Consider the following 14,940-nt stretch of genomic DNA (forward strand, 5'->3'; position numbering starts at 1 on the left):
TATACACTGATAAACATTGAGTGGATGTGTTACTTTGTATTGCATTTGTGATTTTATTTTTATACGTATGTGTCATAGGCAGCACTGTCACTGCTGTACTCATCACTCTTCACTCCAGCATTTTCCTCCTGCATTGCCTGTACTGGATTGCTATGCAACAGTTACATACAGTACATATGATGATGCAATTTAATCCCAGACTATTTCCCTGGCAACACCATAGCACAACACAGTACCATGACCACACCCTAATACTACAGCTGCAGATCTAAGGGTTCTATTACACTGAGCGATTTTTAACGACTAACAATAAACGATCACAAAGATTGTTTATCGTTAACCTGAAATCGTTCACCATATTACACAGAACAATGGTCGTTAAATACAATCGTTATTGTGATCATTACTATGATGGTTTATTCCTTCTCATCTAAGCAAAACAATGAACAATAAATAATGATTAGTAAAAAAAATTTGAAACTTGAGCAAACGAATGTGGAATTACAGCAAACGATTAATGGTAATTTTAGGTTCAGATCTAAATCAACGACGTACAAATGATTTTTCGATCGTTGCCTGAAATTACACAGAATCGTTTAAATTCAAACGATATAACGATTTTTCGCACAATAATCGTCCCGTGTAATAGGGCCCTAAAAGGGGCATTCCAGAGATTTAAATTAATTTAACTTTGCTAATACATTGCTTTAATAAATAAATAAAGTTATATTACTTTATAACATAATCTCATTAACATGCATGTATGCTTTTTTCTTTATATATAGACTGCCATTGAGTGGCAGCAGTAAGGAGTGACACAGCCTCTCAGCTGCCACTAATGTTTGTGTTTGGTATTTCGGAGCTATCTAAGCCTTGCAGTTCCCGGACCCCTGCTCTGGTCAAATGCTCCCGAATAATGCTATACATAGCAGGATCCCATGAACCCTGTATACTGTATATTCTTATATATAGTACCTGGGGACAGGCTGCCCTTCCTGATCTCTGCATGCATGTTCAGCCAAATATTGTCTGATGCAGGTCTTCTCTACCGTAAGGGATTGTTTGAGAAAACATTTCCTTGTGTCAAAATAGCAGATAGTGGATATCAGCATGGACCCAGGCACTATGAGAGGGGCAGCAGTGGGGAATCAATGAGGTGAGTGCTGCTTTTTTAAAAAAAATTGTAAACCCTCTTTTTTTCCCCTTGCCATCAGTATCGCTGCAGACACGGCAGTGTAACAAAGCAAGTGGTGATAACTGTAAATTACCACTCGCTCTGCTACAGGGTGCTGCACCTGCGGTGTACAGCTTCCCCTGATGTAATGACATCACTGCAGAGCTACAGAGGAATATTCACAAAATGGGCAGGTGGATTGGTGCCCTGTGGTCTGCAGTCCCACCCCCAGTGCACCAAACCATCTAAGGTTGTGTTTATACTGCAGTCCGTTTTTGTTTTGTTTTTTTCCAAAAAACTGATTAAAAGCTGATGTATTTGTGTGAATCCGTTTTGACAAGACATGAGCGAACCTGGAGCATGCTCGAGTCGATCTGAACCCGAACTTTCTGCATTTTATTTGCGGTGGCTGCTGAAGTTGGATAAAGCCCTAAGGCTATGTGGAAAACATGGATATAGTCATTGGCTGTATCCTTGTTTTCCAGACAACCTTAGAGCTTTATCCAAGTTCAGCAGCCCCCGCTAATCAAATACTGAACGTTCGGGTTCGGATCGACTTGACCGCGAACCCGGTTCGCTCATCTCTAGTTTTGACCTGTTTTTCCATTGATTTCCTTATAAAAAAAAGAACAGATCAAAACTCAAAACATGGTCGACCATGGATGTGTTTTTATCTGTTTTTGATGCATTTTTTTTAAAGTGGAATATAGTATTTATAGTTTTTCATTCGTTTTTACATAAAATGGATGAAAAAAAAAATGGACAGCAAAACACAGTGTGAACCCAACCTAGTTAACATATTAATAAAACCAAAAGATTCTTCTAACCTGCTGTTAGTTTCCCTTTAAAGAAATGTAAAAAAAAAAAAAGTAAATAAAAATGTTTATTCGCCATTACACCGCCTTAATATTTGCCTATAGTTAGCCTTAATATGATCTTTATTTAATTCTTAATCACTGCAGGTGTGTCAAGCCGAACTGGAGTAAAATAAGCATCTAAAAGTAAATATTTAAGTGGCAAAACATTAAACTATCTTGGGAAAAGTAGGGCACAAGAGAAATCACAGCAGTAACAGAATTAATAAGAAAATACAGCTTGATTCTAATTATATGAAGAGAACATACAGTGATTTGGAAATACACCGGCTCTTGAATCTGTGGTTTTATATATCAGAACATAATTAACAATTATCTTGTTCTCACCAAGCCTTAAAATGAGATAAATCTAATCTAGTACAGCAAGTAGTGTGTAACAGATTTCGCATTATCCTTATTCCACAAACAATGGACCCACATCGAGAAACAACATGTGAAAAAAAAAGAGGTTAGCTATTAGTTCTTGTTCACATTAATAGTGCTTAGAGAAGTAGATGTCTGAAGCCTCTTCATTCTTTACCAAGGCCCAACCTCAAGTGATTATTTCACACCGTATAGGATCCGGTGGTGTAGCTATCATAAAGGTAGACCACGCCACTGCTATGGGTCCTGTGTACTAAGGGGGCCTGCAGGCCCCTGGTCCTTTAACTGTGCCTTGGTGATAAAAGCTCACAGTTAAATGCTGTGACTGACAGCACAAGGAGCCATTAGCTACCTGCCCTGCCAGTCTCATTTGTGGCCCAAGGCAGCAGTGCACCTCCAGCCACAAGAGGCCCCCTCGCCCCATACACATACTCACCTGGCCTGACGCAGTCCCCTGGTGTTTGTTTTCCAAGCTCCCCTGCGCACGAATGATGGCATGGAGTGTTATATAGGATTTCTATGCTGGTGATGGGATGGAAATGCTATAACGTAGGAAAGGCTATGCTCTAAGGTTCAGGCCTCAAGATAAGACTAAGGGGGACATTTATCATCCCAAAAAGGTGTATTTTTATGCGGAAAATGGCCAGATGCGAATAAATTTATTCGCAAATGGCTGTTTTGCGAATAAATTTTCGCATCTGGTCATTTACCGCAAGCTTTACCAGGGGGGTGGGGAGTGGGTGTGGAGGGGGTGGAACAGGGGCGCGGACCCTGGATCCGCTTAATTAAACTTTTTTTTTTGCCGATAAGGAAACCTACGGCCGCTCTGAGCTAGAGTAGGTTTCCTAAATGTCCCTGTAAGGGTCTAAATCAGCCCATAAATTTTGAGTTCTGAGTATTTTAAATATTTGTCAATAATTGAAGGGTTTATGGGTTTCTTTGTGCCACTTGATGGTTGCTATACTGTGGAGTTATGAAAGTAGGAAGTCCGGGTGTTAATATGCTGAGCAATCGGACTCAAGCATGCTCAAGTAGCGCCCATCTCTAATGAAGATCATTGCAGTTAAACAATATTTTTTAAAACTCACATTTTCCAGGACTTAGCTGCTGTATGCCCTGCAGGAAATGATGTATTCATTCCAGTCTGAAACAGCGCTCTCTGCTGCCACCTCTGTCCATGACAGGAACTGTCCAAAACAGGGATTTTCTACTACTCTTGACAGTTCCTGACATGGACAGAGGGGCACTGTGTCAGACTGGAAAAAATACACCACTTCATTCAGGACATATAGCAGCTGATAAGTACTGGAAGACTTGAAATTTTGAAATAGAAGTAACTTTCTTACACCAGTTTATTTATTTTTTTAAGTTATTTCTCCAGAGTACCCCTTTAAATTACATATACTGTAATGCATCCGTAAAATGTTTTTTTTTTGTTTTTTTTTGTTTTTTTGTGACACAATCCTTTAAGTCCCCAGTAAATTATAGCATGCATACAGTATACTGTATGTGTTGGGAAAAAAAATGCTCTACAAAGTGTTCTACAAAAATGTTGCATGCAGAAATATAGTTCAGCCAGCACACTAGGCATTTCTCACAGACAAGCAGGATATCAACAAACCTCAGCTTTTAAGCCTGTTCTTGCAGAATAGTGACAGCTGCTAACAGCAAAGAAGCTTAGATTTGCACTCTGCTGGTACGTTGTCTTATTAAATAAACCTTTTTGTTACTCAGACCCTTTGCTTTCTACCCTTTTCTGCCTGTCTGAAATAAGCGCATCTCCTCTAAGGTCTCTCCGACCAGATCTCCGCTGCCCAGAGCGGGTCACTCCGCAACACTAAATATATCTGCAAACTGAAAACTTTACGCAATGCTCCGAAACATTCACATCTGTCAGGATTTCTTTGTTCGCATTGCCTGGAATTCCCACAAGCTTGGATGAAGATTTCCTCGCAGTCCTTTGCGCACGCAGCCCATGGTCCCCATTGGTACCAGGCACTTAGTTACCGTCGGTGACTGATGAGATTTCACTAGTAAATATTTCCTAACATGGTTTGTTGGTAAAATGGGGTAAAGCAGAAGGCTGTGAAGTGCTGGGAGCAGCCAGAGAGGTTTTCTGTGATTCTCTGCCCCTATGTTCCTGTCCCCCGCTGCTCAGAGCTAAAATAAAGCCTGCATGCCCCAGGAAAGACGTAGCCATGGAAACTAAAACCTTCTGTCATCTCTCCGGGATTTTCTTCTCGTTTTCCTCCTCTTTTTTAATTATTTACAAGATTTTCGCTGAAAGGTAGAAAAAAGGATGGGAGGAATAAGAGCGATGAAAGAAGGAGAAATATTGATGGGGACTAAAGAGGGATAAACAGACCGGTAAAAGAGTGATACTAATAAGGAGGGTGTAAAAGAGTTGTAAAGTGCCGTCAGTAGGAATGCTGAGAGGTAAAACAACAGGGCACAAGGATGTGACATCAGCGTTTACACTGTACTTATAGGGGCTGTCCCAGCAGGGTACCCCCTGTCTATCATGTATGGGAGACTCCCCTCCTTGGTACAGCTACCATTACACAGCATAACCATTTATTTAAGACATTCCATGTAATTCTATAGTGTTGCTGCTGAATTACTGTGTAATGCTGACGGGTGCAGGCCCAGCACTAACCGCCTGCAGGCCCGGCACTAGCCGCTACCAGGCCCGGCACTAACCGCTACCAGGCCCAGCACTAACCGCTACCAGGCCCAGCACTAACCGCTACCAGGCCCCGCACTAACCGCTACCAGGCCCGGCACTAACCGCTACCAGGCCCGGCACTAACCGCTACCAGGCCCGGCACTAACCGCCTGCAGGCCCGGCACTAACCGCTACCAGGCCCGGCACTAACCGCTACCAGGCCCAGCACTAACCGCTACCAGGCCCAGCACTAACCGCTACCAGGCCCGGCACTAACCGCTACCAGGCCCGGCACTAGCCGATACCAGGCCCGGCACTAACCGCTACCAGGCCCAGCACTAAACGCCTGCAGGCCCAGCACTAACCGCTACCAGGCCCGGCACTAACCGCTACCAGGCCTAGCCCTCACCGCCACCACCACAATCACTGTTCCACCTCCTCACTGTCAGCTCCAGGCCTTCTTCCCCAATCTTTTACTTACTTCCTCTTCTGTGGTTGCAGTTCTGTTCCTGGTTTGGTCTATAAGGGGTCGTACCCGTGCTCTGTCTGCAAATTAAAGGGCTAGTACATGTGTCTGTAATGTGCTCTCCACTTAACCCTGCCTGGCACTACTTAATAAAGGCTGCCCTGCCCACTCACCTGCAATAGTGAGGTTTTGCTATAGCAGCAGGTGTGCTGTTCCTGATGTGATATTACAATATGTTTACCTGAAAATGTCTTTGTCTGACTTAAGGCCCTATTACACAAAGCGATTATCGTCCATATTCGGCCAATACCGTCCATTATGGCCAATAGTTATCGTTTCATGTAATAGAAGACAACGATCAGCCTGTTAACAATCTGTTGCCGTTGCCCCATGCAATAGTAGCGGCGGCAGCAGATCTGATGATTAACCGGGCAGCCCCCCTTCCCCACACAGCTCCCTGGAGACCCCCCGGCTCTCACCTGCTGTACCTCGCTTGCTGTCGGCGCAGCAAATAATAGCAGGTCGGTGCTCGATTGCTCCATGTGATAGGGGCTTTACACTGACCATCCTGTGTACGACCCAGACCGCTGACACTAAATCTGTGCCACTAGAGAATCTTCCCCTCAATTGAGATATAGAGATTTGACAATTTTGTTGACTGCATACACTTTACCCTAAATAGTCAAATGGGCAAAACATTATTTCAAATGGAGGTGTGAATACTAGCCTAATAGTCTGAATGTGAAGCTGAGAGAGTGCTGTTCACTCTAATGGGATGTGAGTATAAGACTATGGGGATATGCTTCAGGGTCACACTCCTAAACCCAGCATTCAAATACAGTTCCCAGAGTTCCAAAGAAGTGGAACTATACACTATCTGATAATAGCAGGACTGCGGTCCAAACACAAGGACTATATACAATATCCAAAAGATTCTGCTGGGTGACCAAATTGAACCCTGTATCCACCAATACAAGATAAAATCACAAAAATAATCTCAAATATACCCAGCACAATTAGTAATAGTGTAACGTGATTCTACCATATGCTCTAGACGCATGCAATAAATGCCATGTACACTGTATAATAATAAAACAATAAGATCTTTAAGAAATGTCCATGAGTGACTAATAAAAAACTAACACCTGATGGAGTAACCAAACAACAATTTCCATAAGCGAGTATAGGCCTCATCTGTTCAACGTCCGCGCACCTCAGACCTGGCTACAGTCATTACCTGCCTGGCATCTACATAGTCTTTGTAGTTGGGCTCTGGAAGATTTGTATGGTAGTCCTCCATCCACGTTGGGTCTTCTGGTTAGATGCTCCGATAAGGAAAGGGTTGTTCAGCTAAAAATGTGCCATGGCCAGCGGCAACGTTCTGAGCATCAAAGTTCTGTATAGAGTCCTTAATTTCCTAAGTGATGTCGCCCTCCAAATCACCACAGATACTCGTCTATAGCAATTTGGCTAGAGAGTGACGTCACTCAGAAACTTGCCTGACTCTTTACAAACACATCCCATGACTCTGATCAGTAGGACCCAGCTGGGTGCCAGGCAATAAAGCCAAATGTACTGTATATTCCACTGAACTTCATATTTATCAGTTGTGGCACCGATTACATCTATAGAATGACAGCTTTTAATGAATTATAATTTTATCATTGACCACTGATCTTCTCATTTTTTAATACTGATGACCACAATGTAAAAATAAGAGCAAATCAATGGGCATTATTAAAGATCATGACCATTAATAACGGCCATTGTTTTGCACCTACGGCCATTATTTGACCTTACTAATACATTGTGGGAACATAGGCTAAGGCTATGTTTATGCAACATAAATTTTTTAAAAGAACAGGCATTTAAAAAAAAAAATAGTATGTTTTGTGAACCATGTGGGAACATAGCCAAAGAGTGCCTCATAGAGTGCTATACCTGGTCCGTCTATGTACTACATCATGGGTCTCCAAATTGCGGGCCCTCCAGCTGTTGAAATACTACATTTCCCATCATGCCTGGACAGCCAAATCCAAAGCTATAGCTGTCTGGGCATGATGGGAATTGTGGTTTTGCAACAGCTGGAGGGCCGCGGTTTGGAGACCCGTGTCCTACATGATTAACCATTAATGGCTATGACTGGCCACAGCTTCTCCCGGCAATAACTACTGATCACCAGGAATTTATGCGGGGAAATTTCCTGGCTGGTTACAGCTTCCCCCGCACCTCTCTATTCTGATTCTTAGACTGGACCCCCCTCTGTGACATCTGTATGCCACATGGACGTGGGTTGTCTTTGTGAACAACCCCTTTAAATATCTATGGGGGAAAAAATACCATTTAGAAAGCTACAGTAAATGGCTCATGCTCATAAAGTATGAAGATGAAAGCGACGGCGACGGATGAAAGTAATCTGTATATTAATAGTCTTGCTTTGAGAAAGAATAATCTATTTAAAGCTTTGTCTGTAAACAGAATTGAAACCTGAGTATATATTATACGATAAGAGTTACAGGAGCGAGGGATGGCTCTGTGTAGGAGGAGAGTTAACTCTCTGCATGGTTCTCTTTTCTTCTTCTTCTCTTACTTTCTTTGCAGTTTATGTTGTGTTTACATGTGCAGAAATCTTGCTGGTAAAATATAAATGTGCAGTGTTAATGTTTTTCCCTTTATATGGATGACACTGCGGGGCAGATATATCACAGCCTGTCTGTTTCCGCATCTATATTTCTCCATCGGCTTCTGTCAATGTGTGTAGGTGGAAGGTAAGTGTCAAATTTTGTTTTGGTAAAAGCAATCATTTTAATTACCCGTAAGAATGAGTGTTCTGTGATGATACATTTCTACCATTGCCTATAAAAATGCTAAAAATCCCATTATTCGTTCAAAAGCATAAAGCGCACATGCTAAAGAAGCATTCTATTTCTATATATATATATATATTTTTTTTTTTGCTTTTGCCATCACTAGTCCTATAGTACCATCTGTTTTATTCTAGCTCAGCGGCATCCATGCATTTCATTACTGTAAGTGGGTCATGTGATTACCAGCCTGACCCTTAGAAAATCACAGTGTTTAAAGTGATTTTTTTTTTGCAGAAATCAATAGTACAAGCGATTTTAAGAAACTTTGTAATTGGGTTTATTAGTCGAAAAATAAATTTTTATCATGAAAAAGAAGTTTCAAGCTCTCCCCCCTGTCTTCATGGTTTTCCTATGGAGAGAGGGAGATGAGGCACCAAAACAGGACAACAAAGAGTTAATTTACAACTACATCACCAGGCTCTCTCCTCTGATGTCACCACTGACCTCTCTGACCTCTGAATAGCACTCTGAATAGCTCCCCGCTGTGTAATCCTTTGTTCTCTGCTCTCTGCTGCCAACTAATCTCGCTCCTTCCTCCTCCACCCTCCCCTCTTCATAGACCAGACAGGATCCGACTGATGAGTCGAGATTTCCTGATTCTGAGCAGTGGATGACAGAAATGAGGGGGGAACCTGGGAAAAGGCTTTTTGAATGCAGATAATGGCAGATTTGCCTAATAAACCCAATTACAAAGTTTCTTAAAATCACCTGGACTATTGATTTCTGCAAAAGAAATTTAACGACAGTTACTCATTAAGATTTTTACATCAATAGACTGGTGCTGCAGTCCTTTTTTTGAACAGTGGCCCGGTTACCACACATGGCACCGGTCTTTTCCCGGGCACCGGCCCAGCCTGAAGCACTGGAGACGGGCTGGCCCGCCAGCCCCCAGTGTGACGTTCTGTCCTCCCCTCTCTGACGCGACTCCATTAGAATCAATGGAGCTGCGTCACAGAGGGAAAGGGGTTTTTGACACACTGGGGGCGGACGGGCTCACCTCCAGAGCTTCAGGCTGGGCCGGTGCCCAGGAAAAGACTGGTGCAGTGCACAGAAATCGGGCCGCTGTTAAAAAAAAAAAGCACTGATATCCCTGCACCAGTCTATTGATGTATAGATCTTAAAGCAATGTACCATATGGTATATTCGCCTTAATGTGTCAAAGGAAGTGGTCTGACCATTGCTGCATCATGCAGCATTAGGCCCACTGAACCTCCCCTAATGTCTATTGTAATGCATAACAGCAATAGACATTACACTTGGAGAAGCTGCCTGTGTCACTAGTGCTGCAGCACATCAGCGTGTATCCCAGCTCCCTCTGTAGCACTAATGACACACACAGCTTTATAAACTGTAATGTTTCCCCTAATACTAATATGCACTAGAATAAACATAAGGAGAAGCTCAGTATTGGTAATGCTGCATATAGCAGTGCTGGCTATGTTTAAATTATGTTTTTTCTTTCTGTTTTTTTTAGTTTTTAAAATGACGTCAGTCATGTAGCATTATGGGCGCCCGTCATTACAATGATGTCTGTTGGTACATTATTGTAGTTCAGGATCTTTTGGGAGTGGTTCTTTTTTGAAGGTAAATTAAATTTAATAGTAAAGTCAATGCAAGGACGGTGGAAAAAAAATGCGTGAGAACAACTAAAAATAATGTCTATTGTTTGCAAAAAACATCCGTGCATAACTGTCATGAAAATTATTTTGACAGCCTTGCAAATAATGTCCATTATTTAATACACTGTATGCATTGGGTGGCCGTCATTCTATTGATTTCAATCTACTTCATAGACTTCAATTACAAATTGGTAATATTGAACGTTATTTAAAAAAGGAAAAAAGTGGACACTTGTGTGAACAAATCCCTAGAGATATAGGGGGAGATTTATTAAACATGGTGTAAAGTGAAGCTGGCTCAGTTGCCCCTAGCAACCAATCAGATTCCACCTTTCATTCCTCACAGACTCTTTGGAAAATGAAAGGTGGAATCTGATTGGTTGCTAGGGGCAACTGAGCCAGTTTCACTTTACACCATGTTTGATAAATCTCCCCCATAGTGTATATCTCTGCTGGCACTTGTGCAGCCCTGCAGTTCCAGCCACAGCCATTGGTGGCAGCAGAGGGGCCACCCCAATGTATTGTACTATAGTTGATAGTAATATTACAAAGTACCATTATTAAAAAATGTAAAAAAAATATTAAAATTGCTGTAATACCCCTTTAAGGGTATAGGATCAACCTGAACAAGTGATCGACAATTCATAATAATTTCAGAGAAAGAATTCTCTTTAATAACCTCTGAAAATCGCTGTAAATTGGCAATAGTTTCCTATTCAATTGAATAGTGTTATTATACTATATTGTGTGCCCACCCACTGCGCCCCCTGTCTGCATTTGGGGTTAGATAGTCGATACATCTATACGTGTCTATTTGTACCTTTTCAGAAATATCCCTTAAATATATTGTAATTGTTTCAGCGACAAAAACCTTAAGCCTTGTGCGTTTCATTACCTTACACGCTATCCATCAGACTGTAGGGAAGCGAAATATTTCCATAAACATTAGCTACATTTGGACATCACAGCAGGTCGCATTTCAATTTAGAGACTATTGTATCTATCAGTCATGGCAATGAACAGATGAGATTTTTACTTATGTGCCGCAAAGTCTTTTAGAAGAGAATCAACTTGTCAAAGAATCAAATAAACGTCAATTTGGGTTTTCTGATTAGTTTTCTTTGACATATAATTCAATTTTTTTTCTAGTAATATTCTAAAGGAACCCTTCTATTAATGATGGATCAGAAAGTAAGTACAGCAAGATGAGGACGACTGATTGGAGTGCGTGGAGGTATTTTTTCTCTATCAATTTAAAGGCTTATCCACTTGGGAAATTTCAGTATGACATTAAGTCTATGGGCCCATAATACCATTATCAGTCTCTGTAAATCTTGCAGTAAGTCTCTGATCCCTTTAGGCTATGTTCCCACAACTTTTTTTTTTTCTGTGAAAAAAAAAACGGCCATTTTTTGATAATGATGGCCATTAATAACAATCATGATCATTATTTACAGCCGTAATTATGATATTACAGACCCTTATTTTAAAAAACAATGACCGTTATGCTACCTAAAAAGCACATTTTGCGCCCGTAAAACAGCTTTTTTTTAAAAAAAACAACAGCCATTATTTGTGAAATAAGGACTGTTATTTGGGTGCAAAAAAAAATCCCAATAAAAAAATGTCTTTCCAACGACCAAATACAGATATTGTATGGTTGTGGCCATAGAAAAACATACCCCTTTATTGAGGATACCACACACAGTAAAATAATTTTCAAATGCGGCCGTAGTTTTCGGTGAGAATAAAAACATGTGTGAACAGGTCAAAAACGGGTCGAAAATAATGGGTATGTTTATTATTTTAACACCTGTTCGCAATTACTCTACTGTTCTCTACTGTTCTCTACTGTGCATGCAATGATGGTCAATTCCCCTAGGCTTCTACAGAGCACATTATTACATTGAAATTACGTCTGTCTTTTGACCTCAAAATTGTGTCCATATTTTATTATTTTGCGGTGCATCAACATTTCCTGGCTTTTTCTAGTCTAACTTTTTTGAGGTTAAAATACAGATGAAAAACTGTCTGTGTACATTCACACTGAGTTTTTGCAGTCTGTTTAAAGTATCCGTTTTTAAATTACTACTTTTAACTTACAAAAAAAGTGTCTACCAAATGCTATGTTCACACTGCATCTGACACCATCCGTTGCATAGCAACAGACGGTGTTAAACTTTCGCCCGCTGGGACATTCCTGCAGCCGATACTGCTGTTTTGGCTGCAGGACAATTTTATTACAATTGACTTGCGTGCACTTGACTTGGGTGTGCTTGCAAATCAATTAACCATTCACTCTAAGGATGGGTTCAGACTACGGAATTCTCGCGGATAAATTCTGCGGAATTCCTTCGCCTGTACGCGCTCACGGCCGTGCGCCTTTCCGGCGGCTCCATAGACACCATTCTATGGGCTGGCTGATTCCGCATTCTGCTGAAAGAATTGACGGCGCGCGGCCGTAAGCATGTACAGGCAACGGAATTCTGCAGAATTTATTCGCGAGAATTCCGTAGTCTGAACCCACCCTAATGTAAAGTACAGCCGTACTTTACATCGTGTGAACAGCTATTGTTTTCGGATGCTGTTCAGTGAAATAATAGGCTTGTTCATTATTAAATAACATAGGGTAAATACAGCGGGCGGCATTACATTAAATTCTGCCCCTGAGAGATAATGGATGCTAATTTGATTGCAATCAGCGTAGTTTCTTTTCTAAAAGTAAACGATGTGTGAACATAGCCAAAAGGTTAAAAAAAAAACATCCATCCAAAAAAAGTCCAAATGGAAGTCAATCGATAGCCGGAGACCTGCCACAATTGTCAGCGCTGGACCAACGCTCTGGTGCTGAGCTTTAACCCTGTAGATACTACGGTCAGTACGACCACAGCATCTATTGGGCTTCAGACAGAGAATTCTCCCTCTACAGAGGGAGAATTCTTTGTCAGGTAACCATTAGGGCTCTGCGATGTGATTGCAGAGCTCAGATGGTAGCCAAGGAAATTGGAAGCCTCAGCCCTCCGGTTTCTAGCAACAGATCCCGGCAGGGAAGGGAGGGAGTAAGGTAAGGCCGGCATGGCGCGTGGTCGTGAGCTTTGCCCCCTCCCCCTTCTCCCCTGCTGCTGTTACAAGCTTTTAACAGCAGCAGGGGACAGAGGAGAGGGGGCAGAGCTATGGACATCAGAACCCATGAGCTGATGTCCAAAACGACCTAAGCATTGAGGCCTCAATGACCCATGGTCGTGAAAGAGTTAATCGGACTTCAAAAACAGTGTGAACAGCGTGCAAAAAAAGCAGTGTGAACCCAGCCTTAGAAATAGATAAAAATTTATTTAAAGATAAATGATTATCTTTCTTTGCGATTTACATGATGATTTTCCTCAGATTGAGCCTGCCCTATATTTGCCCTCCTGTTGATTGATATGTGTTTGTAGGAGACAGATAAGCGACAGTGTCAAATAAATATAGGTGATAATGAAGACTAAGTGTAAAGATGGATAAAGCACAAAAAGCGTGAAGAAGAATTGGAGACAGTAATGTATGTGACATGTATTTACATGTATAAACAACTTTTCCATTTATCCGAGGAGATACGTCTTGAGATGAGTAATTTCAGTGACTGACAAGGTCTAAAGCCATCCTTTATAATCAGCGTGTACGGTTCACTGGCACCCGGTGATTACAATCAGGACGCCGCCGCGACGATTTCTCATTTAATTCACTTGCTTAAATTGACATTAAAAATAAATACTGCTGTGCGGTCTTCTCCATGTTCAAGGTGCGACATTATATAAAGTGTTCGGAAAAGGGGGCAGACGACCACAGAGATCGGGGCCCATCTCATTCTCATTCCTTACTGTTTAAAAAAATGCTCAAAAACAGATTTCTATCTCCGGAAATTGCTATGAAATAAATATCAGCCAGTAAACCACAATGAACTGAACTAAGAGCATATGATACATACAGTATGGTTACATGTATAGTACAGAGCAAAGGTGAGGAAGGGCTGTTTAAGCATTAGGATGAAGCAAATAAGCTTACTACACCAAGATCTACACCAAGATGTGTTTATAGCATACATATAATATCCAGGTTCCCATGGTTTTACTGGGGTTTAACCTTAAGGGTAGAAACCCACTTGCCAGAGGGGACTCGCTGCGTATTTGCAGCGAGTCTCGCTGCGGATCCTGTCCCTATACTTTCAATGGCAGACAAAGACATGTACATCCCTGCTGTGAGTTTGTCCGCAACCCGCCCCGTTGACCCCCCGGCCGCCGGAGCTGATACTTTACCTGATCCTGGCCCTTGCTTGCTTCGGCGGTTCCCGGTGTCTTCAGCACCAGGTGAAGTATATGCTCCAGCCGCCCGCCCGCAGCCCCTTTAACACCTCCTGCAGCCCCGGCTGCCAGATGGCCCCCCCACACACACAGCCCTGATCGCCCCCCTGCAGCCCTGGCCGCCCGATCGCCCCCCCCCTCCCCCGCGGCCCCGATCGCTCCCCCACAGCCCCAATCGCTCCCCTGCAGCCCGGGGACCACCGAAGCAAGCCGGGATCAGGTAAAGTATCAGCTCCGGCGGCCGGGGGTTTACCGGGGCAGGTTGCAGACAAACTTGCAGCGGGGATGCAGGAGGGGACTCGCTGCGGATGCGGCAAGTGGGTTTCTACCCTTAAGGGGTATTCCACTTAAAAATAAGTTTTGATATGTTTCCAAAAAACTGACAATGGCACAGATTGGGCGGCTCGGGATCCAGAAGCTGCAGGGGAGAGGGACAGTTAAGTATATGTTACTGACATGTCCCTAACAGCCCAGATCCAGAATTATCAAATTCCTCCTAAAATAAGGGGTCCCCATATAACTCAACCATCTACAGTACTATAAAGCAAAGATCTTCTTCTCAAGATGGTCAACA

The sequence above is a fragment of the Dendropsophus ebraccatus genome, chromosome 4, assembly GCF_027789765.1.
Source record: "Dendropsophus ebraccatus isolate aDenEbr1 chromosome 4, aDenEbr1.pat, whole genome shotgun sequence".
Lineage (NCBI taxonomy): Eukaryota > Metazoa > Chordata > Amphibia > Anura > Hylidae > Dendropsophus > Dendropsophus ebraccatus.